This window comes from Triturus cristatus, chromosome 3_2 (assembly GCF_964204655.1).
Source record: "Triturus cristatus chromosome 3_2, aTriCri1.1, whole genome shotgun sequence".
NCBI classification, from domain to species: Eukaryota; Metazoa; Chordata; class Amphibia; order Caudata; family Salamandridae; genus Triturus; species Triturus cristatus.
The window spans coordinates 1,102,382,150-1,102,408,884 of NC_140584.1; the positions used below are offsets into that span (position 1 = coordinate 1,102,382,150).

The following is a 26,735-nucleotide window of genomic DNA, read 5'->3' on the forward strand; positions in this document are numbered from 1 at the left end:
GTATGAAATATTTCTCATCGACCTTTAAGAAATCTGTTCCATCCTCTTGGGGTGAAACTGATATATTTTTTTTTTTAAAAGAATAAGGGGACATATCATCAAGCTGTTGCTAAAAAATTATTGCCGCTTTTGCGGCCGTTTTCGGCCTGAAAGCGACAATAATTGTATCGCCTAATTTGCAAGGCCACGCTAACGCGTGAAACCTTGCATTAGCGTCGGGATTCCTAACGCCCAGCTTTGCATCTCTAATGGGCGTTCCTGACCTGATATTACAGGAAAAATGTCGCTAAGCGACATTTATCCTATCATCAAGCCCCACGCTATGAAGCATAGCGGCAGGAAAAGTAGCGATAACCCCTGTTATCGCTACTTTCCTTACGCCTGCTTCAGGACTGACTTAGCTATGATATCCTATGGAAGGTGGATATCATGGCTAAGTTTGTGAGTCCCTATCAGCAAGCTAATGCCACACTACGTGAGATTATCGCTGGGTTTCCAGCGATAATCTCACGTTAGGCAGTTAGCGCTAGGATTTTTATCGCTTTTGAGGTAAGCGTTGCTAATAGTATGCTATCTCAGCGATAAAAATCCACGCTAGCCGGCGATAATTATCCTAGCGCTAAGTGCGCTTAGTGATAATTATCGCCGGTTGTTGCTGATATGCTCCAAGGATCCATGTGAAGCAGCGCGTACCGGTCAATTTCGTGGATTAATATGGATTTCAAGATCTACACCAGACTACTTCCTAGCCGTCTGTCAGCTATTATCTCTCGCCTGGGTGATTCTTCGCAGCATGGGTTTATCCCTCCTACGGATGCAACTTTCCATGTTAATGCTGCGATATTGACCCTTGAGGTTGCAAGCATGTTGGGACGGCCTGCTGGGTAGAACCTGCTGGATGCTGAAAAAAGCTTTCAAAAAGGTCGCAGTTACTCTGGTTTATTAAGGCATGCATGGGCTCTGGGTCAAATTTTTTGGGCAGGATTCCTACACTTTATACCTCGCTGACCGCACACATTGTTTGTGCGGGTGATATCTAACGCATTATCCATCAATCGTGGAACAAGACTGCCCCTTGTCGCCCTGGAGGTTTGATCTGTATTTAGAGCCATTTATCCAAGCTCTAAAAGGACCTGGGGGCATATTTATAAAGAAGTGACGGAGCGCTGCTTTAGCCTTCTTGGCTTAACGGCAAGCTTTGCCACTTCTGAAACGCAGGTCTGCACTGTATGTACAACAATACAGTGCAGCCCTGTGTTTCCTCCTGCACTGGCACTAATTTCAGCTGCTTAGCGCCAACGCAAGACACCCTTGCACTGTAGTGCAAGGCTGCCTGAGTTGGAGGGAATTATTGTTTAAGGAATACCTTCTTGCACATAAACAATCTTAAATGGTGATCTGTAGAGCAATGGCCCGTGCATGTAAGCACAGTGGGGCGGGGCAAAACCGGGATGGGGGATGTCAACAGACAATGGGATTGGAATTATTTATTTAATTTTTCCTATTCCGTTGCCTGTCGACTTCCCCCCCTCCAGCTCCACCCCTGCCTCGCCTCTCCACACTTCCATGCACGGCCCGCCGCTGAATTTGTATCTTCTATGTGTGCTGCTTTGTACAGCACACATAAAAGTTGCAACTCGTCATTTTAAAAATCCTAAAATGATCATACTGGGCCAATCAAATCAAATTCCTCCCTCTCTAACAGATGTTTATTACTTTGTTATGGTAGTTGCACGCGTGGGAGTCGCATGGGAGTGGCTCCAGTCGGATCCATCAGATAGAAGAGCGCTGTGGCAGGAGTTTATATCTCTATGTGGTGTGCAAATTTCTATAATTCAGCATGATCCATGATGCACCAACTTTTTTAAAATCCTATTAAAAAATGGATGGTTTTGTTGTTCCTGGTAATGCTAATGAATTGCTGTAAGAATGAACTTGATATATATTCGACTCCTATTTACTGTTTTGCATGTTTAATTCCAGACTTTTTCGGCACGTATCTTGTATGACGCACCCTGCACTTTGTGTCGCTTCTTTCTTTTTTGTACTATAAACCTATGTATGTCAATGATACTTTGATATTTTTCTACATTAAATAACAAGCTTTACCACACAAAGGTTTTTATGGTGTTGCTAGAAGGGTCATCTGCTGCACTTTCTCAGCTGAGGTCTGAGGCAGAAGTGTACTTAGCATGAGGCTTCATCTGGAGACCAATAAATCCGCTTTCTGGGCTACTACAGAAGACAAAAAAGGCTGAATTCCTTGGCAAGGGGTTTCCTTTACATGCTGACACTCTTATTCTTTTAAATTCTGTTCAGAGTTTCCAGAGTGGAAAGTTTTTGAAAAATAAACCATGCAATTTATAAAGATTGAAAACATCGAATTCAATTACAGTTTTGAGATAGCATAAAATATTAATTTGCCTTTCCTCCAGTATTTTGATTTTTGATTTTACTTTTTTTAAACAATAGTTTACAGATACACAATGGCAAAGCCAACAGCTGCTGACCTGCCAACCGGCAGCGACCCACCCTGAAGGGCGGAGGGGCCCCTCCCGTGCACCTTTTGGACATAAAGTGTGTCTGTCAGGCTGAATAAAGGTCAGCCTCACAGACACTTTTTATTTTCAGGTCTGGCAGACAAGAGCTAGTCATGCACCATGCTCCTGGCTGCCTGGGCTGACCTTTGCTGGGCTGAGGATGTCACAGCTCCTGTGGGCGTGACCTCCTCAGCTCGGCAAAGGTGAAGGTCCTCGAGACCCTCCCCCTCATGATGAGGGGGAGCGTCAGTGATAGCCTTGTATGTGGGCACTTCAGTTTAATGCCCTGAAGTTGCCAGGGCAGAGTGTCTATCACTGACACCTTGTCACAGAATTAGTGGGGTCAGCAGTCTCTCTGACCCAGTGCTTTAAATGGGCCGGTACTCGCCGGTACTGAGTACCGGCACTTCTTATTTTTACCAAGCTGAGTACCGGCACTTCTCCACTGTCAAGGAGATTACTGGTACTCCGGATCGAATTGATAAGGTGGACACTGGGCCGGTGCCGAGGGCCAGCTGTGTTCCTGTTTTTTAGCAGCAGGTTTGCGTGTCATTCAGCTGTGGCAAGCGGCACGATGGGGCCTGAACAGCCTGCTGGAGGCCTGCTGCTGCGGCGGCAAGTGGGCATCTGCTCCATCCCCACCCAGATGAAAGCCCTCATTGTCCTCAACAGCCCCCTGCTGAGCCTCCTCGCTGGGACGTATTGTTAGATAGTGTTTGGACATTTTCTACCTCGGGCACAGTGATGTGTGCAGACTGAATGAGTGGAGGGGGGGGGGAGCCTGCTCAGGAGTGGCCCTTAAGAACCCATGTGATAAGGGCCATTTTCACCCCTTGGCCTCTCACTGGGGTCTGACTGTCTTTCCCCTGACTCACTTGCCCCTGCAAATCAACCCCCACCCCGCCCACCTGATGTGACATTGAGTCCATGATGGGTGGGAATGAGGTGGTGGGGATTACCTAGGCGAACTCCCTTGTGCCCAGGTGAGGTGAGAGGTGGTCTCCTGACCTTCCCATCAGAGGCCAGTACTGTTCTACCCCTGACCTCTACTCTGCTGGACTCTGCACATGTTCACGACCCAGCAGTGCTCACTGTCCGCCACTGAAACCTTACCGACCGTGGGGCCCTCTGCTGAGGCGAGAGGACGGAGAATGGGGTGAGAGAAGGTGAAGAGTGAAGGGGCAGAGATAGAAGAAGCAGACAAGAGTTTAAAGGGGAAAAAGATAGAGGGGTAGGCGCAGATAGAGATGGGGAAGCGATTGAGACAGCTATGCAAAGAGTAAGAGAGGCGCGGAGAAACAGCAAGAGTGATGCTAGAGAATGATAGGATACAATTGGGGTAAACAGAGTGGGACGGTGTTAGATACAAATGGGAGAGAAGTGAGGGGGAGGGGTCGAGAGGTTAGAGATGTAACGACTGATGGAGATTGTTTGTCTGCTTGTTTGTGTGTATGTTTGTGTGTGGGAGAAATGAAATCAGATTGGTAGAGAATCAGGACACTCAGGAGGTATTTGAAAAGAAATGCGTGGAGTACTCGTTTTGTGTGTTTGTGAGTGCACTCCTGAATATACAAGGATTGTGACAAACGCAAGTGAGGAGGAACTGTATGACATTAAAAAGCTGCAAATATTGCAAAACAGGAAAATATTAACATATGATGTTTGACATTCATTTTGTGTAACGAGTTAGCACATTTTGTTTATTTTCATACATTTCTCACATGTTTTGGTATGTCCTGCAACTGGTGTAAATGCCCTTCTCTGCACATATGAAAAGTTTGAGACAACTATCAAGGACAAAATTAATACTCAACAGAAATGTTTTTATATCATCATGTCTCACCCCGCCCACTACCACGCCCCTAGCTCAATTAAATGAGTACCTGCACTTATTTTTTTTCCATTTAAAGCACTGCTCTGACCTCATCCTATCCAGTGACGAGGTTGGGACTGCTGCCTCTCCGCATGGCTGACCTTAGGTCAGCGAGGGGAGACAGCAGTCCCAACCCTACTGGCACCTCTGAGGCGTCCATCTCCTAGAGCTGCAGCAGGTAAGTGTTGTGTTTTTATTGACTGTTTGGTGCGTGTATGTATGAATGTATGTGTATTTGTGAGTGAGTGTTGTGGATGGGTGTGTGCACATGTCTGCATGTGAATTAATGGGTGTTAGTGAGTGTGCATGTGTCAGTATACTTACTGGACGCCACTGCTACCAACTCACACAGTGCCACCGCGTGTTCCATGATTTCGGCTCCCTTCACCCAGTCACCTAGTGATGAGCCATACTCACATGGTGGAGGGAAGATGAGCTGAAAACCACTGCACAGAGAGGCTTTTCAGCTTGTCTTTGGCGGCGGTCAGTCGATGGTCATTACGATGTATGAAAACACACCAAGAGATTGGTGACAGCCTCAGTGACGCTTTGTGTGGTTTTTGGGAGGGAGAAGGTGGGGAATTTTGGGGATGGGGTAAGAGTGCCTTACCCCTCCAAGGTCCCGCCTCCTTTTCACATGGTTACATATATTTGTAAGTTGGCAGGTATGCAGCTGGGAACTCACATTATAAAGGCAAAACCTATTGGATTTGCCAGTGCTTGTTTTTATTGATCTCTTTCCAGTCACGAGATGCTCTTACAGCAAGGACAAGCTGTACAAAATGCTCTTTGGTAAATCCATTCACATTCTTGAACGCCGAGTCACAATTTGCGAAAACATTGTGCAAGTGTTTCTATGGTGCAAGCATAAGGGTTCGGGAGCGCCTATTTGCATGAAAAAGACTTTTAAAGAGAGAATGAAGCCAAGATTAAATTTGTGGTCTCAGTCCCTTTTTCCACACCCACATCTTTGCTCGGTCCAAGAGCTGGGCCGGTCTCACTCTGAAGTTTGACGCTCGCGGCAGGAGTCGTGAATGGAAAAGCTCGCGCACAAAGAGGCCCTTGGTGTCCGAGCGCGCGGGGCCAGCGGCCTGGTGCCAGCAGACGAGGTCTCAAGAGGGTTGGGGGGGATTCTGAGAAAATATCAGGAAGAGAACATTAGGAGTGTGTTTGAATACTCCACGGGTGTTGGAGAAGCTGCGGACGCAGCAGAACATTTCATCACAGGGATTGCTTCATGGTGAGGGCTGCATTGGAAGTGGAAAACATTACAGGGGAAAACTGCGTGTTCTCACTCGGAGAAGAACACTGCTTGGGTTCCTTGGCGTGGACGCAGCAAGCACCCTTCAGGTGAGCGTAAATACATGCATTTCTATGTACTTTCATAGCGTAGAATAGTTCAATAGTAAACATTTCAATGCAAATTGAAAATGTATTGTCACAGTTATCTCTCAGTTGGTGTTGGGCTGGGGGCTTTTGAGTTTGTGTCAATCTTATTTGTAAACACAAGAATATCTTGACTGAGTGATAGGAAACCTTGCCGCCGCTGAATGCAAGGAGCCTAGACTGAAACCTTTTTAAAAGGTAGATAAGCTAAATCGAATTTAAAGAGCGGATTGCGCGCAGGTTCATCTCCGCGTTTGGGCGCACTATGATGCCACCATGCAACAAACACAAGGGAGGGTCTCTTAGGTGTGGCAGGATTGGCGCCAATCAAGTATGCGTACGAGTAAGTTTGATAACAAGTGAAGCAGTGCAAACAGGTGAGGGAGAGCCCTTAGTCCCTCCTAGACATTGACCCTAAGGGCGGCAAATGAATATCGCAGGCCTGAGCACACACTAGAATTACAGTGCTTATTGCAACATGGTTTGTAACTTTCACAGACTCGAGAGTACTACGAATTATGCAAAAAACTTAAAACAGTGCAATCGTAAATGTATTGTTCTTCTTTAATCCGAACAGCTGCCCAGCCATCACGTGTTTCGTCAGGGGAAGTACCCCACGACTTCTTCAGGGCTTCTGACAACGAATAGATATAATGTGCTCCTCCCCGCCGGTTGTAATTCCGTCCCGGCTGGTGGATGGATAGTATAGAAGTAAAGCGCTCCTCTCTGCCGGGTGTAATTCCGTCCCGGCTGGTGGATGGATAGTATAGAAATGAAGCGCTCCTCCCTAACGGTTGTAATTCCGTCCCGGCTGGTGGATGGATAGTATAGAAATGAAGCGCTCCTCTCTGCCGGTTGTAATTCCGTCCCGGCTGGTGGATGGATAGTATAGAAATGAAGCGCTCCTCCCTAACGGTTGTAATTCCGTCCCGGCTGGTGGATGGATAGTATAGAAATGAAGCGCTCCTCCCTGCCGGTTGTAATTCCGTCCCGGCTGGTGGATGGATAGTATAGAAATGAAGCGCTCCTCTCTGCCGGGTGTAATTCCGTCCCGGCTGGTGGATGGATAGTATAGAAATGAAGCGCTCCTCCCTGCCGGTTGTAATTCCGTCCCGGGTGGTGGATGGATAGTATAGAAATGAAGCGCTCCTCTCTGCCGGTTGTAATTCCGCCCCGGCTGGTAGATGGATAGTATAGAAGTAAAGCGCTCCTCTCTAACGGGTGTAATTCCGTCCCGGCTGGTGGATGGATAGTATAGAAATGAAGCGCTCCTCTCTGCCGGGTGTAATTCCGTCCCGGCTGGTGGATGGATAGTATAGAAATGAAGCGCTCCTCTCTGCCGGGTGTAATTCCGTCCCGGCTGGTGGATGGATAGTATAGAAATGAAGCGCTCCTCTCTGCCGGGTGTAATTCCGTCCCGGCTGGTGGATGGATAGTATAGAAATGAAGCGCTCCTCTCTGCCGGGTGTAATTCCGTCCCGGCTGGTGGATGGATAGTATAGAAGTAAAGCGCTCCTCTCTGCCGGGTGTAATTCCGTCCCGGCTGGTGGATGGATAGTATACAAATGAAGCGCTCCTCTCTGCCGGGTGTAATTCCATCCCGGCTGGTGGATGAATAGTATAGAAATGAAGCGCTCCTCTCTGCCGCGTGTAATTCCGTCCCGGCTGGTGGATGGATAGTATAGAAATGAAGCGCTCCTCTCTGCCGGGTGTAATTCCGTCCCGGCTGGTGGATGGATAGTATAGAAATGAAGCGCTCCTCTCTGCCGGGTGTAATTCCGTCCCGGCTGGTGGATGGATAGTATAGAAATAAAGCGTTCCTCCCTGCCGGTTGTAATTCCGTCCCGGCTGGTGGATGGATAGTATAGAAATGAAGCGCTCCTCCCTGCCGGTTGTAATTCCGTCCTGGCTGGTGGATGGATAGTATAGAAATGAAGCGCTCCTCTCTGCCGGTTGTAATTCCGTCCCGGCTGGTGGATGGATAGTATAGAAATGAAGCGCTCCTCCCTGCCGGGTGTAATTCCGTCCCGGCTGGTGGATGGATAGTATAGAAATAAAGCGCTCCTCCCTGCCGGTTGTAATTCCGTCCCGGCTGGTGGATGGATGGTATAGAAATGAAGCGCTCCTCCCTGCCGGTTGTAATTCCGTCCTGGCTGGTGGATGGATAGTATAGAAATGAAGCGCTCCTCTCTGCCGGTTGTAATTCCGTCCCGGCTGGTGGATGGATAGTATAGAAATGAAGCGCTCCTCTCTGCCGGGTGTAATTCCGTCCCGGCTGGTGGATGGATAGTATAGAAATGAAGCGTTCCTCCCTGCCGGTTGTAATTCCGTCCCGGCTGGTGGATGGATAGTATAGAAATGAAGCGCTCCTCTCTGCCGGGTGTAATTCCATCCCGGCTGGTGGATGGATAGTATAGAAATGAAGCGCTCCTCCCTGCCGGTTGTAATTCCGTCCTGGCTGGTGGATGGATAGTATAGAAATGAAGCGCTCATCTCTGCCGGTTGTAATTCCGTCCCAGCTGGTGGATGGATAGTATAGAAATGAAGCGCTCCTCCCTACCGGTTGTAATTCCGTCCTGGCTGGTGGATGGATAGTATAGAAATGAAGCGCTCCTCCCTGCCGGTTGTAATTCCGTCCTGGCTGGTGGATGGATAGTATAGAAATGAAGCGCTCCTCTCTGCCGGTTGTAATTCCGTCCCGGCTGGTGGATGGATAGTATAGAAATGAAGCGCTCCTCCCTGCCGGGTGTAATTCCGTCCCGGCTGGTGGATGGATAGTATAGAAATAAAGCGCTCCTCCCTGCCGGTTGTAATTCCGTCCCGGCTGGTGGATGGATGGTATAGAAATGAAGCGCTCCTCCCTGCCGGTTGTAATTCCGTCCTGGCTGGTGGATGGATAGTATAGAAATGAAGCGCTCCTCTCTGCCGGTTGTAATTCCGTCCCGGCTGGTGGATGGATAGTATAGAAATGAAGCGCTCCTCCCTAATGGTTGTAATTCCGTCCCGGCTGGTGGATGGATAGTATAGAAATGAAGCGCTCCTCCCTGCCGGTTGTAATTCCGTCCCGGCTGGTGGATGGATAGTATAGAAATGAAGCGCTCCTCTCTGCCGGGTGTAATTCCGTCCCGGCTGGTGGATGGATAGTATAGAAATGAAGCGTTCCTCCCTGCCGGTTGTACTTCCGTCCCGGCTGGTGGATGGATAGTATAGAAATGAAGCGCTCCTCTCTGCCGGGTGTAATTCCGTCCCGGCTGGTGGATGGATAGTATAGAAATGAAGGGCTCCTCCCTGCCGGTTGTAATTCCGTCCCGGCTGGTGGATGGATAGTATAGAAATGAAGCGCTCCTCCCTGCCGGTTGTAATTCCGTCCCGGCTGGTGGATGGATAGTATAGAAATGAAGCGCTCCTCTCTGCCCGTTTTAATTCCGTCCCGGCTGGTGGATGGATAGCGAAGATCGTCTACTGACGATATAATGGAGGTGAACACTTCCTACTTAGTAAATACAATCATTTGCGTGGTGTCCAGAATAGATGTTTAATTATCTCATCTGTACTCCTAGTACAAGTACTTGGTGGCGAATGCTCCGGCCGTGGTCCCACTAACCCCTAGGTTCCAATTCATTTACCAGCCGTGTGAAAGTTACAAACCATTTTGCAATAAGCACTGTAATTCTAGTGTGTGCACAGGCCTGCAATATTTCACGATGCAAGCAGCGCTGGTTTGAATCTATCTATCTATCTATCTATCTATCTATCTATCTATCTATCTATCTATCTATCTATCTATCTATCTATCTATCTATCTATCTATCTATCTATCTATCTATCTACCTAACTATCTATCTATATCTGGAGTGTATACAAAACATCTACCCCATGTCTTTTCCTTTTACACTTCTAATCTTCAAACATGGCGATATTTTGACTTCTTCTATTGCAGACTTGTCAATATAATGCAAGGTTTCTTGGCAGGCATGGTAGTGCCTTGGTTTTTGCAGCCTTCTCATGATGTACTAAGTTGTGACATTTCTACAGATCTGCACAGATCTGGATGGTGGTGACGTGGTCGCATTTCCTCAGTCCTTTGATGAGGAAGACTGAAGAATGCTCATCTGAGGGGCTAATGTTGAGCTGGGGGTGCTGGGGAGTCATGCATTACCCCCTTCCTGTTAAAAGACCCAGGGGCAGATTTACAATAAACTAAAACAGCGTGGTGCGGCAAGTCATTTTTCTGCGCTGCGTTAGTTTGGAAGCACAGGGATGCAACATATTTACAACAATATGTCGCATCTCTGTGCTTCCCCCTGCGCTGGCATACAAACTGCTGCCATGTTCCGACGCAGGCAAGGATGCCTGCGTCACGCGGATGATTGTTCATGTGCTGGAAGGGTTCCCTTCCTGCCATAAACAATCAGAAATGACGTTTTACAGCTTCTATGTGTGCTGCATTAGCACACAAGGAACTTGTAAAACGTCTTTATTTAAAGGATTGTTTATGTGCAGAAAGGGACACCTTCCTGTACATAAACAATCATTAGAGGTTAGTTCCTCGTTCTAGAAAGAGGGGGAAAAAACGAAGAGAAATGAGTACATTTCTCCTCGTTGCGCCTCCCTGGGGAGGCGTAGCATTCAGATGCATTTCCAGATTTACGATTTCTTGTAAATCTGGAAATGTGTCTCGTTCCATGGGTGTTGCGTGGGAACACCCACAGCAACACCCATGGAACGCCCCTTTCACGCAAAGTGCTGCGTGTAAAGGGGCTGTATTTACAAGGACAGGAAAAACCACGCAGGGTGGCTTTGCTTGTGCTTGTAAATATGGGGCAGAAAAATGCACTGCTGGTGTGTCACAAAAAGCGACGCACTGGCAATGCAAGGGGCTTGCAAATCTGCCCCCCAGTGTATGATAGGTGTTTCTAAATGTTCGTCCAAAAGCGTTGGCTTTATTTTAAGAGAAGAGATAACTGGTACCATAACAGGTGTAGTTGTAAAGTGCATGTTCACCCAAGGGTGTCTTGGCGCTGAATAACAGATGTTTAATGGTACTCATTTTATCAGCCTTAGTAGGATGAAAGACTGAGGGGACCCACCGTGATTTGAACCTGTGACCATGAGGTTGAACACAGACCCCTACAGAGGACACATTAGTCCACTAAGCCACTATACCCGGCTTCTAGGCTCTTTGGGTGATCTTTACAATGTAAGTTTTGAAACAGAGGATTTCGCACCGTCAGAGTGTTTGGCATGAAACCATCAAGGTTAATTTTCTGGAGCAGGTCATAGAGTTGGGCTTGTTAGAAATGTGTAGTAATCACAACTTTGTTGGCTTAACCTTACAGTTTGTGCTAAACAAATATGTATTGAGCGATGCACCCTTTTAAATGATGGATGTTTTGACTGATGAGGTTTTCCGTTATCTAAATCTATAGAGAAGCACTCAAATTCATATCTGATCATTCATTATTTTAAAACATTCAAATGAATTGTTCTTTAAACTGTTCATGATGGTATGAGATTATTTCTATTCACAAGGAGTCCATCCAATAAATTACAATTCCAGGCTGTTGTAAAAATATATAATTGTATTCTTCCATTTACCTTTTTTCACTTTTCAATATCAGTATGCATCAGCCCAGCCAGCGCGTTTCATCCTTTAAAAGGCCTTCTTCATGGATCAATTCAGCATAGCATCATTAATTGTCTACTTCAACAAGTGTGTTCCTAAAGGCATTGTCTCAAACTTACATATTATCAGCCATAATGGTGATAGTGGGATAGATAAGGATGGTATATGCACCATGCATTTTTGGTGCAATCTCAGAACTCTGCTGTGCACACTCAAAAGGACCTTTTTCTCGAACTGAGGGCTGAAATCACAAATTCAATAATATTGCAATGACAGTGAAGCACATCTTGCCTCACGGTAACGAAAGAGAGAAATACGTCTGCAAATAATAAAGGTTTATTAGCAAATTAGTAAAGTCACAATCTCAAATCAAATGAATTAGTCATAAATCAAGTTTTCACCTGAATATGACATTCTTGAATATGATCCAAGTAAGTGAAGCTAGTAGCTGTGAATATTCCTTTGTGAAGGTCAACATATGCAAATCAATGCAAAGTCCTATTTTGATAAAGTAAACTACCTAATTATCAAACTAAGGTTGTGGCTAAATTGGGAAATTCTAAAGCAGAAGGCGCCCGCAAATATAGCATTGAAAGAAGAGCCAAATAAAGGTTCAGATTAGAATGACAAGCTATGTACTTCCTTTAGAGCATGGGTACTCACAAACCTTTTCCCAGGGGCCATAACGTTGGGCCTGTAATGTGACAGAGCATTGATGCCAGCAGGGTGGTGCTCAGAGTTTGGGGGGTATTGGCAGTGGGGTGGGTGTCGGGGAAGTGAAGCATGTACATCTAGTGTCTGAATTGGACGTTGTAAAACTAAAACCTTGGGATTAAATCCAGCTACTCCACTTGACTAAATTGTGTGATCCTAGGCAATTGTTTTATTTTACTTTCCCTCCTTTTTCATTATCACTTATCAGGATCTCCCAATAGATGACTTCAGGATGTATGCTGTACATAACCTTTTCATGTGTTTGATTTAATGAACCATAATGTTGACATTGCATAATATAACCCCAGGCTACCCAAATAGTGCACATAACAACTGACTTGCCTCTCATTTCACTACTGGCTTTACCGTCAGGGTGGGGGGAGAGAATGAAAGTTTCTAAATTCATGTTTGAAAACAATCCCTTTTTTAAAAAAAAAATACTTCTCAATGCACTGATCAAATCTGATGTGCTAAGGTGAAACGGTTTTGCCTGTTAATGATATACACTTTTTCAATTTTGAACAGACTTCATCATATTTTTACACTTTTGCTGCAAGACGTCTTTAAAAATAAAGGTATTTCTAAATGTAAGCTGTGCGGAACACCCTAGTTACTTCTTTTCTTTTACCTTTATTTATTTAACATTAACCTTTAATTAAATGCTTCCCGGACGCCCAGCTCCAGTACTTGAAGCCATAATGATCACAGATATACCAAAATCTTTTGTCAGCATTGTTACCGCAGGCCCTACCTCAGTGACCCACCGAAATTCAGACATTGCCAACAGCGTGCTGGGCGTGGTCCAAATTGCGACATTAATTGCAAGCTGAGTTTCTATATTCGGCACACATACCGCTGGCTGATAACCCCTAGCTGCCCCCTACAACAGAAACTCTCACTAAGCATACATTGACCAAACTCGGCCTGCGGGAGGTGGGTGACTTGTTTAAGGATCAATGACTGCGTAGTATAGAGAGACTCATCACTTGGGGTGATGCATCATACATGGACAAATTCCTCATACACAGAATCCGCTGCTCCCTGATCGGGGAGCTCCCGGATGCGACAGCGGAACCAACTGACTTTCCCCCACTTACGATGATCATAACTTCACCAGACGGAACACACTTGGTTTCCCGACTATGTCATTTATCTCTGACTCTCCGTCCGGAGTTAAGGCATGCAAGACCTGGGAGCAGGACTCAGATATACCATTGACTGACTGACACGATACATATCTAATAATCATCGCCAGAAACTTCTACATTTTAAGTACTTACACCGGGCATACGTAACCCCAGGTTTACTAGCCAAGATGGATGCTAATACTCCGCATGTATGTACCTAGGTGCACTGCTAATGCTGATTTCTCGCACTTTGCCTGGAACTGTGGTCCTATTCTGGCATACTGGGGGGAGGTATTTCGGTGGTTGTCCCTGATGGTTGAACACACCTTGCATCCTGCACCATTGATGGCATTGCTGGGGTAAGCCCAGCCTTTGAAGAAAAATATAAGACGATTTACAGCAATCGCCCTATTGATTGCGAAGCGTTAAGTTTCCCTACACAGGGGCAGAGCTAAAGAGAAAACTTCAATAAATGCTTTACTGTTTATTTATCAACTTTTTGTATCTTTGTGATGAGTCAAGACCAGTGCTGCTGTTGAACAGGTGGCACATTTAAAGGCCAGTCAGGCCCTATTCGGCCGCCTGGCAGTAATTTGAGTATGACTGCTCTATAGGGTAATTCTAGAAACAGGAAAATAAAGAACATTGATCTTAAGAGAAAGGAAAGGACGTCTGCCTGCTAGGTTGGACAGTAGCAAGTGATCTAACTGACTAACAAGCTTCATACAGTTAAAAACATGAAATCACATCCAAAATGAGACATGTCGCCGGTTCCCATCAGGTAGGAACCCATCAAAACCCAGTGTTCTCAGTGTCAACCTCATTCTCGCAAGTAATACAATGCCAACTTCTTCCATCTACATGGCCTTCACAATATCACACAAAGGAGTATTCAACTCCTGTCCTCTCATCCTAGGCAGGTGATGGGAATCATCATCCAAACTAGTTGGATAAAAAAATTATAAAATGTAAGCTAACAAGGAATACAATGGAGTGAGGTGTCTAGGCCCACTCATGTCAACCTTAAGTGCACATGGCTAACTTTAAGCTAATCAAAAACAGGTGATTTGCTCAGTGTATTTAATTTAGGTGTAAAATAATGTGCAAACAATACAAACTTGCTACAAACACCTCCTTAAAAAAATTATTATAAATGTTACAGATTAAAGTTTTATTCAAGCAAAATAAATTAGAGTAACATTCCATCACGAATTCCCCTTTCTGATGGCTCTGGAGCTATCACTCAAAATATTTACCATTTTCCTTCATGCCAAGTTTCAGAAACAGTTTGCTGTCTGCTAAAGCTTACTTCTAGTTCCCTCCAACTCTTTCAACTCATAATAGACAAAACACTGCATCTCTTCCTACTGTATTTCTTCCCTCTTTCTTTTCACTCCCTTACTGTCAGATGGTATCTTTCCACCTTTCTTATCTGAACCTTTCTCTTTCTTCCTCAACTTAAATCCCTTCATTATCAGGAACAAACCAATCACACAGACTCCAATTATGAATATAGGTCTCAATGTCGTACCTAAAGGCTCACTGCCAAGCCCACTTAGCCTTTTGCCCGCAGCAGAAAAATCTTTCTAATTGCTTACCACGCATCTGTCTCTTCCAACCCCTGTAGATCTTTCGACATATTTATGATATTCTTCACTTACCTATTGAGTTAATTGCTGTTACCTGGCACGTAAGTGCAACATTGTTGAACACGTAAAACTTTGCAAACTCTGCTTTCTTTTGGAAGCAAAATATGGAAATCAGGCTGGTGCTGAAGAACGAAGATTCTCCTGGCCACTAACTCTGAATATATAGCATTTAATGCTCCTGAGGTGTCAGCTACCAGCCTCTCAACTAAAGTGGATAGCTTTCTAATTTTCCCATTATTCGAAAACAAACCTATTTAGGAAATTAAGGCCCCAAAAATGCTATCTGCTAAATGTGGTGCACTAAGAAACAAATCTTCCGTGAGGGCCTTTACTGATGCGTTTTATCTGATCTACATGAGACATCTTTGGAAACACTTAGCCCGTTTAAGAACTTTCTGTCAAGTTTGAAGGCAATCAAAAATAAGCATTTGCCACATATATGTAATAGACTCCAGGGACTGCAGGCTCCCTTCCACCTGAAACAAATTTGCTTTTGACCTCAACTCCTTGTACACACTTACTCCATCCCATCTCTAATAGATTTGTAATCCATTTATTTGTCTTATGAAACATAACTCCCCTCCTTCTCCAGATCCAGACTCAATTTAGGATAAACTCCTGCGATCTTTAACTCCTGTTCTTTTTCCCAACTAGTAGTTTTGCTATTTGCCAACTCATTTACAATCTGTTTGTTCCTTACCTCAAATTCCTTTATTGTAAAATATCGGTGTATCACCAGAAAGAGTCCCTATTCGGGCTCCTGTGCAATTGTGTCATACAGATGCAGCCCTCCAAACATAGGGATCCTTTGCATAGGTATGTTAACATTTGAGCAAATAATAGCCAAACGTACCTTGCCTGTAACACAAGGTAGTGATTATACTGCAGATTATAGGTAGGGAGTGGGATATGATGATAACTAATGCCGTCATCAACAGACGTTGGGAGATAAATGACTCTGTAACATTCTTAGTAACTAATAACTGTGAATGACCATGCAACAACCTATATCTGGTTCTGCAGACCTATGAATACGTTTATCATAGAAATTATCAACACTATGACTAGTATATTTCTACACTGATTTTGTGAAAGAATCACCATTTTTTCTTGCTCAGAAAAGGACAAAAGGTAATGTTCAAAATAGCACAAACCAGTCTGTAGGCGTCTTCTCATTCATGCAAAACTCCAAAAGTCATCACAAAATTAATGTAAAAGTTAATTCATTCAAATGTGTCAATTGATTTTAATTTTGTGAAAATTAAAATTCAGCCAGTCATGAATGTGGCAGCTTGGATCATGGAGGTTTCTAAATAACAGTCTAGTGGTCCCAAATCTCATGTATCCTCAAGTCAGCTTCACATTTGGGAAAGTATTTCCATTCAAGAGCTGAGCACCTTTGACTAGGCTCCAGTGTTTCATTTGATCTCCCGACTGCTGACTTTTAGTGTCAGTTTGCTACCTGGTCTTTGTCTCTTCGTTAATGACATCTGGAATGCATTCTTCAAACACAGAAATTCTCAGTCTCTCTATGCTGTTTCTTGGCCCCCTCACACCACTTGTACGTTCTCCAAGCTCAGAATCTGTGCTTACATATTCTTAAGTTTGAGTCACTGTAGCTACTTGTGGCTCATTCACCGCAAGCCCTTGTGTCACGAGTTCACCTTGAGACACCTGTGCACACTCTTCATCTCCTCCATCTGAGCTCTTTAGTTGCTTTGAATTTTGCATGGAAGCCTCAGTAGTGAATTTCACCACTTCTTCTCTACCTTGTCTCACTCTCTGAGTATATGAGGTACAAATCCAGGTTCCAAAGACCTCCACATTTAACAGCTGTGTTTGTGCTCAAAATCACCTGCTAGAGGTCACGCCATCTGGGATACCAGTCACAACTTCCACACATGTTTCTTCACCAAAACTTAGTAGTCAGGAGGACTGATGTCATGGCACTGCATCTGCTTCAGAAGGGAAGTTGCAATTCAACCTGATGAGAGACAGAATGCACAACGTCAGCCAGGCCTTTGCAGTAGTCAAGAACCATGTCATATGTAGTATTTGCTAGTACAATTGCAAGCACAGCAGGGAGCCTCTTGGCTCTGACCATGAGGGTCTCATGGGGGACAGACTTGTCATCCAATCCGGAATGCTTCTCAAACTCATCACCACCACGTGAAGGGTGTCAGGCCACTTTAAAGATGTGTACGCACACACCTTTGCCAGGTGGGATTTCAACATCCCATTTATCTGCTCCACAATGCCAGATGCTTCAGGCAGTAATTACACTAAAACCTCTGGTCCACCTCAAATGCTACCCACAAAACTTTCATCACCTCATTCTTGAAGTGACTGCCACGATCTAATTCTAGAGAAACCAGGATCCAAAAATGAGGGATCAACTCTTTGAGAAAAAGTTTGGCTGCAGTGAGACTGTCATTCCTCCTAGTTAGGTATGCCTCCCCCCACCAGGAAAAGAGACAAATCACTATCAAAATGTAGATGAGCCCATTATGCACAGACATCTCGACAACGTAAAGCTGCATACGGTTGATTGGACTTTCTGATCTTCCTATGTGGCTGTTAAGGACTGCTGCATACCTGTTGGCAAATTACCCATGTGTTATACAACTCAGTCTACCTACAAGGAACCTAGGATTGAAACAGTGAGCACAGAAGAGATGAACCATAGTGTCTCGACCTATGTGGGTAGTACCGTGGAAGTAACGTGCCACGGGGGGCAGCATTCTGCAAGCGTCACAGTGCAACCATCAACAGAAACCCAAACCTCATTCTCATTTGTAGTACACTCTGATTTATCAATCTCTCCTACTCAAATTTAGGTACTTCGTCCTGAAACTTGTTCACCTCTTTTCAAGTTTCAGCAGCAGACAACAAAGCGCTCATCACCATGACATATTCGGATTCATTTGAAAATTCTCCATGGAAGACACCAGTTCCAAGAGCACAATATATGGCAATTTAATCTGCATAGCAGTTGCCAGCTGTAAAACAAAATAGTTCCCAGTCTTGTGTGCTGTACATTTCACTACAACTACTTCAGCCAGAATGTGCAGTGCATCCGAAGGCTCAATAAAATATTTCCCATTATGGAATATAGCCACACAAGGTCATAAAACCCCACTAGGACCGCAACTGTCCCAACTCGTGAACCACACCAAAACCCGTATTGACTGTCAGTGTAGAAGGTGACTCTAAAGTTGTCCGAAATACAACAAGGTCTAGTAAGAGCAATCAGTTCTGCCACCTTTTGAGAGGTTACATTGCGCAAACTGGAGGCTTCCACTACACCTTCTAAGAAGCAAACAGCGTAGACGGCTGTCAAAATCCCTCTTCCATCTCTCAGACAAGAGCTGTCCACAAACATCCATATAATCAGGCTCTTCCAGAGGGACATTGTGGATGTCAGGTCTTGGTTTGTATACCACTCAGTAGCATTAAGACAGTATGGTCTACTCCACCGTCATTTTCATCAAAAAAAGGCAATGTACAGTGTACCAGGATTATGACATGAGCATCTCTTCAGTGTAATGTTTCTGTTGCAAGAATAACTTGCTCTTACTTTGTGCGGTGACCATTGGTCATGTTCTGGGTTGGAGTCTGGGTAAGCCAGATCTCTACAGAGCACAATAACTGTAAGAGGATACCCTATTACATCACATTCACATTGGTGTAAGGTTGAATTGAAAATCGGATACAGTGGACTAAAGAGTGCGCTAGTGTTCGGAGTCCTGAGGAGAACCCTACAAATAAAAAGAAGGGTTCGCAACTCGTCAACTGTTTTCATCTACCAAGCAAGTGCATTTCAAATGGGGTATTACTGGAGGTCAGAACTAACACAATCTTGATGTGTATTAGATTTCTCCCTGAGCTCAGTATGGACACTGTTTGGATAGGGCCTTTATAATACGGAACTGAAAATACTAGCTAATAATGAAAGCTCCTAGGGAAAGTATCATAAAACTGAACCTGGGCTTGAGAAACATTTGTATTTAATGGTGTCATGTTTTTTCATATTCTTTTGTTTATATTTTGTTATTTTTTCCTGTTGTATATTTTTTGTGTTATTAGAGTCTGTGTATTGACAAATATTCAAAACATGAGAATGTTATACCCCCCAAAAAGGTATTTTTAATAAAAAAATAATAAATAAATGGTGATCATGTTAATTGCGTTGTATGGTCACAGTTTTGAGGGATGGTGTGGAGTGATATCGGTATTGCACTAGTGATGTTTTTTTTAGTTTAAATAGGGCCTAGCCTTACTGATTAAGGGCCTAAGCCTGTGAGTTTACCACCACATTTAGAAAGTTGGCATTTTCTTGTCCTAACCGTCTAGTGCCTACAGTCTGTATCCTGAGTCACATGATTAGGTGTAGCTGGCAGCTGGTCTTTGTGCATTGTTCACAGACAGAGATACATAGAGGCCATAGGTGTTGGCAGGATGTGTCATATCTGACTTGATTGAGTGGAGGAACTGTCACCTACCACACATTTACACCACAAAGCCTCTGCCTTAGAATGCTCACAAAGGGTTTGCCATTAGTCTTTTGTGTCCTCCGACAAGCTGGGTATAAGGCACGGTGGCAGGATATTCCAGACACCTCTTGGGATGGAAACCTCCAGAACCTCCTCATACTGCAAGTGAGCATCTGGTATAAATGTTGGACCCTCAGACCCATATTTTCAGTACACCTCTGGGCCTGTGGAAGACTCAGAAAGATTGCTTTGCTGCTCTGCAAGAAGGACTGCTACTCTGCTACCCTGCCTACTGAGTGAGAAGGACTTGACCTGCATATTGAACCCAGGACCACCAGAGTGACTCCAAGGGCTGGGTGGCTTCCGGATCAGATCCGAAGAGACAGAAAAGGCTTCAACCACCTCGACACATTTTTCTAGTGTTGTGTTTTCACTTTATTACTGTTTGAAGGGCTGTATAAGCACTTTACACATTGCCTCTAAGTTAAGCCTGACTGCTTATGTTCCAAGCTACCAGAGGGTTAAGCATAGGTTATTCTGGGGTTTGCTTGTGTTTTACCCTGACAAGAATTGGGGTTTTACCCACCTGAGCCAGTAACCCAATTTCCAAAACCACTCGTTTCAAATTCTTAATTATTCTCAGATTGAAAGTGCGACACTAGTCGACTTTAGTGAAGAGGAGTGGCTCACAGGCCAGAGTGCAAATGACCAGAGTTAGGTGATATAGTGTGTGGAAATCCAATATCTGTATAGCTGATAATATCTAACATGGGACAATGCCATTAGGAAGGCTCGTGTTGATGAAAACAATGATCTTATGCTGAATTGATCCCTGATGAAGTCCTTTTAAGGTTGACAAATGTTGTCTGGGCTGACCTACTGATATTGAAAAGCGAAAAGGTAAACTGGAAGAATATGATTATACATTTTTACAACAGCCCGGAGTTGTAATTTTTGGGATGGATTCCTTGTGAATTGAAATGATCCCACATGTCTCATGTTATAAAATGATTAATGGTCAGATGTGAATTTGAGTGCTTCTCTCCATATATACACGTTTGTTTCCCGAAGGGCTTCCCTGGTAGTTGAATCTTGTGAGCTATGCACCACAATAGAAATATTATGGTGAATTTGACCTGTGCAGGGGGTGAGGACCATTACTGCTGAAATAATCAGGTTTTCACATATTGATGGGAGTCTTCAGTATAGTGATAGGCAAAGAAGTATCTAAGGGACTCTGCTTAGAGGTGGAACACTACCAGGAAGAAAACTCATCCTTGTGGTATGTTTCAGGACTTGGAAGAGGTAAACTCGAATCTAGCAACCTTGGTAGTAGCAGATGGGCTGCTACAGCATTTCCAAACCAACAGAAACATAGCCACGTGACCCCAGAGGTCGAAGCTATCCACTGACCTCAGCGAAGCAAAAAATTACAATTTAAGGACATAGCAAAAATCTCCCTGACTATAGAGTAGTTGCTGACAAAATGTAAGACCTTAGGCTCATACTAGATCGTCCATCATCTCACAGCTTTGTAGGAATTGATTATTTTATTTGACCACTGTCTTCTGCAAGGTCGGTTGGCTGTTAGTTGATTGAGGACTGTAGCCTGCCCATCATCATAAGGTTTTAGAAAGAGGTGTGTTAATGGTAAGTTTCAGAATGCTTTATTAATCATGATAATAGAAGAAGGGGCATATTTTCCTAATAACCTGAGGTAGAATAGGATCAGTAAGAGGAGAAGACGCTTTCATTGAACTGAGAACATTAGCATTGTCCAAGAAAGATATTACCGAGAAGGCAAATTCAGACTGGTTCGTGGAGGGGATTGACAGTGAACTATGGACCAATAATTTCTGTGAACATCATCTGTTCATCAATCACACTTATAGATTTTATGATGAGATACGTGGCTAGCCACCAGAGAGTGAGGATGTGAGGGGATACACTGTTCCCCTCTAAAGCAGGGGCACGCCACATGTTAAGATGCCAGTCACCCCAACATACCGTGAGTATCCATTGTGACCAGGCAGAACTGCACTACGTTGCCTGCCTGGTGACGCGTATTTGTGGATAAGGAATGTAAAGTGACAGTCGTAGTCTCAGCACTGTTGCAAACCTGTTTACGTTGAGCTAAACATTGATTTGGGTTAACCTCATATTTTCCTATGTGAAAAGTTAACACAGTTTTGTTAAAGAGTTAATGTAAGTTATGAACTCTGGTCAATCAGTGAATCAGTTACTCTAAATTTGAGACCAGACGACTCCTCCTTCTCTTCACTCTCCATGCCTAACTTGATGTTGCGTACGGAATGTTTGAGTGGCTGGGAATCAAGGGGAAAAAAGCACATCTCTAAAGGTGCAAACAAAATGATCTAAAGAAGAGTAGCTCAAAATACATTATAGAATTGATTCAACTGGAATTCCATCCTAGGTGCGGCCAGTTATATCCGGGCACCAACCCTCTCTATGGGGGTTTCTCAAAGACCAACTTAATTACATATCTGTGTGTAATGTTTCATTTGAGCTGATGTGATGGGGTCAGAAGAGACAGAAACAGCAGGCCTGTCAGTGCCCCGGCTGACCACAAGATGCTGCAATCAGGGCAGGAGGAACCCCCTTACCAGGTGTGAGAGAAAGGTGGACCAAGAGAGGGACGTATGTGAACAAAGGGTAGACTGGGGCAGTAGTAGCAAGACTAGATTGGGACACACATATGTTATGGCTTGGGAGAAGAAAAATAGACAGCTCCTTAGCCCACCTGGCTGCTGTAGTGTTCTTTCAGTCACCTTGAATGTGGACACTACAGAGGGTGATGAGGAGGGGGGGGGGGGGTTTGGGGGGGTCAGCGAGAAAAAAACAAAGGACCACCAAGTGCCACTTATATAGCTGTGTGCAAACACCCAAAGCATCACACTACAAGAACTGCGAGCAACACTGTGAGGGAAGTGAGGAAGCTACCCCAAGCTAGCGGAATGTCTCCCCTACACAACATGCTCTACTGAGACCTATAGGCCGGTGTGCATCATCAAAGAGAAGGAGTTTCTGCAAATTAGCATCATTCAGGTACAATTCTCTCCCCAGAGGCCTGTAGGTGCATGTAAACTGGCCAAAGGCTCCACTTCCTTCCTCAGCCCATCAGAACAGCCCATCATACCTCGTAGAGGAATCTGGGGAAAAGATCGACAAACGAATGTTTCTCACTGTAAAGAACCTACTATTCACTGACCTTCGGCTAATCATCAATAACCTACCAGTGTCACAAACTACCACATACCAAACGGTGGGGGATACACTGACCATCAAGTTTCTACCCAAACCCCCAGGAAAAGGAAGAATCAATTAGTGATTTCATTGCTCGTCTGAGGGGTATTTTGAATTTGACAATATAAAGATGCCTCTAACCTCCAGAATCTTTGAAGGATGCAAATCAGAGTCCACACAGTGGTGCCTCCTGAGAAAGTGTTTCAAGATGGATGAAATTAAAGAAATAACTTGACTACAGAACCAGGCTTGAGCCCAGATCAAGAAAATTAAAGCTCTAAAACCAGAGGAAGGAGAAGGAGTCTAGGGCCATATCATCAAGGCGGTTATAAAAAATTATCGCCGCTTTTGTGGCCATTTTCAGCCAAAAAGCGGTGATAATTTTATCGCCTAATCAGCAAGGTCACGTTATTGCGTGAATCCTTGCATTATCGCCCTTTCCCCCAACGCCCATCTTTGCATCTCTAATGAGATGCAAAGTGGGCGTTCCTGCCCTGACATAACTGGAGAAATGTCGCTAAGCACATTTCTCCAATTATCAATGGGCACGCTAACCTGCAGAGCGACAGGCAAAGTAGCGATAACCTTTGTTATCGCTACTTTCCTTACGCCTGCTTCAAGACTGACTTAGCCATGATATCCTATGGAGGGTGGATATCATGGCTAAGTATGCCTTGCCCTATCAGCAAGCTATTGCCAAATATTGTGAGATTATGGCTGGATTTCCAGCGATAATCTCACATTTGGCAGTTAGCGCTTGGAATTTTATCGCTTTTGAGATAAGCGTTGCTAATAGCACGCTACCTCAGGGATAAAATTCCACGTTACCCTGCGATAATTATCCTAGCGCTAAGTGCGCTTAGTGATAATTATCGCCGGTCCTTGATGATATGCCCCTTTGTTAGGTAACCAAGCTAAAAAAAACCTGAGCTCCTCCGAAGATGATGCCACTCCAGATATCACAGCAAAAGCCACCGCAAATGCACACAACATAAAACGAAAGACTCTGAACGTGGGGTGGCCACGACTGTGCGCATTAGGAGACATGCAATCATGGGCAAAACATGCTGGAAAATTGGGAAGGAAAACCATTATGAATAAATGTACAATGGTTTAAGAAAAAATGATGCAAGGAAAGGACATCAAAAGACAGTAAACCGCATCACCATGCGTGGATAATACAGGACAGAAGTACCAGTAATTTATCACAACCCACAACAAAATCACACCGGCCACATCACAAGAATCTTGCAACAGCACATGTTCATCATATTTGTGAAAGTGATGAATATCTATTCAAGGTAACTGATGAACAGACCCCCCCTTACCACCCACAAGAGCTATACACTTACAACAATCAGAATAGGAAACCATGGAACCCCATTCATCACAGACAGCAAAGCATCACTAAATGACCAAATACAAGTGAATGAAACCAAGACTTGCCTTGAAGAAAATGGATTGAAGGTCTACACATGGATCAGCAAACAATTACGGCACTTAGGGACGTTCAAAACAAAGCGGACTTCCAAGGATTGCACAAGAGAAGCTTGATTCGTTCAATGGATTGAGATTCACACCCAAGTGCCTGATGAGCCCCCAAACGGCTGAACAGCTCAGACTTGTCATCATAGGATGCAAGATGGACGGAGTAGCACCCACGGTGAGACAAATCCCAGAGCTGTTCATCCGCCCAGGGAACATGAAAGGCGCCGATGGATCCTTGCACATAAATGAGGCCAGAGATCCTGTTATCCAAAACCACAGAAAACAATGCTTGATCTACAGAAAGCAGTGACCATCGAAATACAAGAACTACTAGTAAACAACCTTACTGATGAATGACTTGCCCATACTCTGTAGGTCTCGCTACTGGCAATAGACCAGAAGATAAATACCGCAGGGAAAGCTCACCTGTGCATTGATGAGTGAACTCTGAACACAGCCATGGGAGGGAGAGCCACCCAGGACCACTCCTGAACAGCATGATCACCTCACTAAACTGAGATACACTGTGCATATCAGTCTACAATCAGTCTTAGAAATAGAACGCTACAGTATCAGCTACATTCAAGATTATTCAACCACAGAAACCCTTTAAAAGACCACGAAATCAAGACGCGTATTTAGTGGATGCAAAAGCGTGAAACGTCCTTCCAACCCATCTAAAAACAAGTCAGCAGCGCCATGAACATGTCATACTTTGACCCCAGCACTATATACTGAGTTCACTCCTTATGCCAACCCGGTGAGTCTAGGAGCCATGCTAACCCAACAAAGAGGAGGGTCTCAACAAAGATGGGTAATGTCATAGGAAGGAGCCTCAACCTCTGAAAGAGCCTACTCACAAACCAGGAACGGAAGCGGTTGTGTGGGCCTGGAACACCACAACGTTTTGTGTAATGGGAATACTTTCTCATGATACCGGCGTTCCAAGCACTCAAAACCATCTTTGTAAACCCTAAAGCCAAGATGCCTCCATGCAGATGGGAACTCGCCTGCAAGAATACACTTACTTCAAAGTCCACAAATCAGGCAACAACAACAACCCCGCCGACTACAGGTCTCACCATCTCTTCCAAAACCACAAGAACAGAAAGTCCGCTGCACATAAAACACAGAAATCTTACCTTCAAATAAGCAACAGCGCTGTCTTTCCCTCTAGATCATTAGAAAGCATACTTGCAAAGATCGGACTCTGAAAGAGGCGGCAAAGAGAACCGAACATGACAACTGATGACACCTCGATCATGCACCTGCAAACCTGCATCCGCAAACAAACAAGAACTGAATGCACTGCAAAGAGACAATGATGAATTCCCAATCATAGAGTGCAGCCTTTTACGACGAGACAAGTGCCTCCTCATCCCATCCCCATTTCAACAAGCATTTACAATGCAATGGTCTCGGCATTGTTAAAGTTAGAGCTATTGGCATTGCTCCTGACATTATTTTAGTTTATGTTTTAGTTCCTTAAAATTACAACGGCGAAGAAAAGATCACACATTTTAAAAAAATGTAGACAAGTAAAAGATACTGCATGCATTGCATTCCAAGCATTTGCACATAGGGTGACAAAACGAATTCAGGTTGAATGGGTAATGGATTTAATCTCCAGCACCAGATACTGAAAGGAAGTGCAGGAGTCACTTGGTAATCAATTCAGAGTTCGTGCAAGCCTGCCAGAGACCATGGGGCATATTTATAATAACTGACGCATCCCTGCATATCAGCAGGGATGCGCCAGTTATTTTGCGCCCCAGCTCCGCCACCATGGATGCGCCGCATTTATAATGCGGCGCACCATGGGGCAAAAACGGTACAGATGCGTCACGCATCTGAGCCGTAAAAGTGGCGCATTGCTGGAGTTGCGTCACAAGCGCGACGCAGCTCCAGCAATGCTCTGGGGGGCCCTATCTGCACAATGCTGCGTCAATCCTTACGCCTGCTTCAAGTAGGCGCAGGGTTTTGACGCAGCATGGGCTCAAAAGTGACTGAGTGAAATCTTGTAGATTTCACTCAGCCACTTTTAGGAGGCGTTCCTGCGCCGGAACGCCCCCACCTGCCCTGGAACGCCTACATGTGGCGCAGGGCTTTACAACGTGACGCATCTCCCAGATGCGTCACGTTGTAAATACCCCGCACCATGGCGCAGGATTTGCGCCGCTGCTGCGTCACAAAAGTGACACAACGGCGGCGTAAATGAGGCGCAAGTCACACATAAATCTGCCCCCATATCTTTGTAAATAAGGCTAAAAACGAATGTCAAAGGTGGGAGGACAACAGATGTACACAAGTTTATGGGGAGTAATATTTCCGAGTTTCCAACAAGAACAAGAGATTTGAACATCGAACTGGTTATCACCGCTATCTTGAATGTAGCATTAGCTGCTGATCGGAGGTGCTGAAGAAGTGAAGGGGAGGGGGAACCCTCCACATTTTAAACTGGCGTAGGGATATGATAAAGTTTAATAAAGGGAATGCATGCCAACAGGATCCATCACAAGCTGAGACAAGCCAAGGAAAGGCTAGCAGGAGACGAGCCCATTACACCCAAACCAAG

The 26,735-nt window shown here is 44.7% G+C and overlaps 1 protein-coding gene across 1 annotated transcript in view; it reads left to right on the forward strand.

The window, feature by feature from the left end:
- The first annotated feature begins 5,379 nt into the window (after positions 1-5,379).
- SLC13A5 (solute carrier family 13 member 5) overlaps positions 5,380-26,735 on the forward strand; it is a 321,734-nt gene continuing 300,378 nt past the window's right edge. The window contains exon 1 of the mRNA XM_085649894.1: positions 5,380-5,763. The gene's annotated coding sequence lies outside the window, so the exon portion shown is untranslated. The remainder of the gene's footprint in view (positions 5,764-26,735) is intronic.